This window comes from Frankliniella occidentalis, unplaced genomic scaffold (genome assembly GCF_000697945.3).
Source record: "Frankliniella occidentalis isolate FOCC.00 unplaced genomic scaffold, Focc_3.1 Scaffold209, whole genome shotgun sequence".
Classification (NCBI taxonomy): domain Eukaryota; kingdom Metazoa; phylum Arthropoda; class Insecta; order Thysanoptera; family Thripidae; genus Frankliniella; species Frankliniella occidentalis.
In genome coordinates, this window is record NW_026267335.1 from 118320 (window position 1) to 120770 (window position 2451).

Genomic DNA, 2451 nt, shown 5'->3' on the forward strand with positions numbered 1-2451 from the left:
TGCACTCTTAGGGGGATGCCCAAGGCTGCCTCCGAGCTCACACAATGGGCGTGAGGGCGATAAGGGAAGGGCATTGTGCATCCAGTGCAGCGCCGGTGCAGCGCCAGCGCGGCCGAGCGGCGGCGGCGGCGGCGGTCAGGAGGCGGTGGTGGTCAGGTGGCGATCAGGCGGTTGGCAGGCAGGGAGGGTGCACAGTAAAAGCAGAGTCTGCCTGCTAAACATACTTACTCAGTCACTTTCCTAGTTGAGAGCTGCCGTTTGAATAAATCCAAAGCAAACTCGCGTACACGTTTCCCCCACGCACGCAAAAACCTGCCATCTGAGGCGGTTTGGCCAGCCACATGTTGGCGCGCTGGCAGTGGTATTGGAAGTGGCGGTCAGAGGATGTTGATGAACGTGACGGCCAGGTCACGGCCGCAGTCCAGAGCGCGACCACGGCGTGGGGAGCACTCGCGGCGCGAGGATCAAGCACACGCGGACGCGGGGTCGCAGGTGAAACACGTCAGAGCGGCCGCTGCCGCCGCCGCCACGGGCTGCTCCAGGATGCGCTCGAGGGAGAGGAAGTGCCAGCCCCCCTCCCCTTCTCTCCCTCCCCCAGTGCGAGTGAGTCACTCCGCGCTGCGCCCGGCGGCCGCGGAGACACAGACAGAAACGGCGCATTATCCGCCATATCGCCCGCCCCCGGCCCGCCCACATGTGTGCCGGGAGCGCGAACAACAAACGAAGAACGGCGAGCCGTTTGAGGCGTCATCGCGTCAAGTCGCACGCGCGCCGCCCCCCTGCGCTCAAACGGGAGGTAGACAGGATGCAACGCCTCCTCCCCTCTCCCCCCCCCTCCCTCAAAACCAGGAAAGCGCACATTGTCAACGTCCAGAGAGAGATGTGCAGCCGCTGCTGCTGCACACAAAGACAAACTGTGCGATAAAACGAATCGGAAAAAAACAAACACCTAAACAATAAGCGTGACGCTCTTTGCCAAAGTGACCATAACGTGCTGCAGCCGCAGCGATGATGTCCCTTTGTGACTTTGTCGATCGTCCTGGCCGGGCCTGCGCGCCATGCGCCGCCTCTCTAGCCTTGGGCCGGCCCACCACCGAGAGAAAGAAAAGGCCATCTGCCGCGAGCGGCGCCGCTGCGGAGCGGCCCGGCCGGTGTTCGAACCCGCGGTATGCGGGGCGCGCAGCCCTTCTGGCTTCGAAATGTATGCGGTCGTTTAGGCGCGAGTTCAGACACTCCTCCTGCGGGCGGGGCGAGGGGACGAGGCGCGGGGGGCTATAAACCAGAGCCCACTTAAGAGCGTCGCGGTGCGCTCGCCTTGTCTGTCTTTGTTATTGAACCAGCCGGCCGGCCGGGCCCGGCGGCCCCGGGGCCCAGTGGAGGGGCGTCTATTGGGAGCCCCCGAGCATCGCCGCCACTCCACGAGCCTTTGCAGCAGCCTTTGCACCACCGGCGCGTATTGTCGGCGGGTTGCGGAGCACGGCCAGGACGAGCACCGAGCACGAGCCCCGGGGCCGCGGGTCGAGCAGCAGGGCAGAGCGCACTCATCTGCCCAAACCGTGCAACGCGTTATAGAAACGTCTGTGCAAAATGTCAAGCAGCCGCAGCAGCGGCAAGCAGACTGGATAACACCCTTAACGGCAAGGCAGAGGAGGGCGGCGGGGGCGGTTACGGGGGGAGGCGGCCGCGCTCGCACGCACGGTCGCCATCGCCACAGACGCCACTCCAGGACCAGGATGACGTTCTTTCGTCCTCCTCTGGTCCTGGGGACGGCGGGCGAGAGTGTCTCCTCTCCCTCACCCGCGGGCTCTCGGCCGTCCTCCTGGACCGCCCATGGTCGAAGAGCACACAGACTGGTTTGCAAACAGATTTGGCGAGGGTCAGTGTGCGGTGACGCGACGTACGCAGACCCCTCGGCCGTTCGTCGTGTGTCCTGCTGTCCTGGACCAGCGGGGGCAGCCAATCATACTGCCGCGCCGTGCCCCGCGCCCTGCGCCCTCTCGTCCCTACGCTGCTCCCGGCACGGACCGCCTCGCCGGTCGCCAGCCGTTCGTCTTCACGTTGCCTCACTAGAGCGCGTCGCGCCGCCCCAGCACTCCAGCAGCAGCACTCGCTCCCGCCGCCGCACCTGCAGCTGCGGCAGCGGCGGCGGCGGCAGCGGCAGCCGGGTGGCACGCGGGTGGACGTTAGGTGACTGTATACAACAACAACATGGCACTGCTCCTCTGCCGACCCACATTCCGCCAGCTGCGGCAGCTGCGGCGGCTGCAGCGACGGCAGCCCCCACAGCCGCGTATCTCGCGGGCCGGCGCCGCCGAGCTGCAGGGCACCTGTGCGGGGCAGCTGCGGGGCGGCCGCAGGGCCTCTGCCGGCCGGGCCGCGGTGGGAAAGCAGTGCGCCATAAATGAGAGAATATACATGTAAATCCCGGGCGGGAGGCGACGGTCGGGCGCA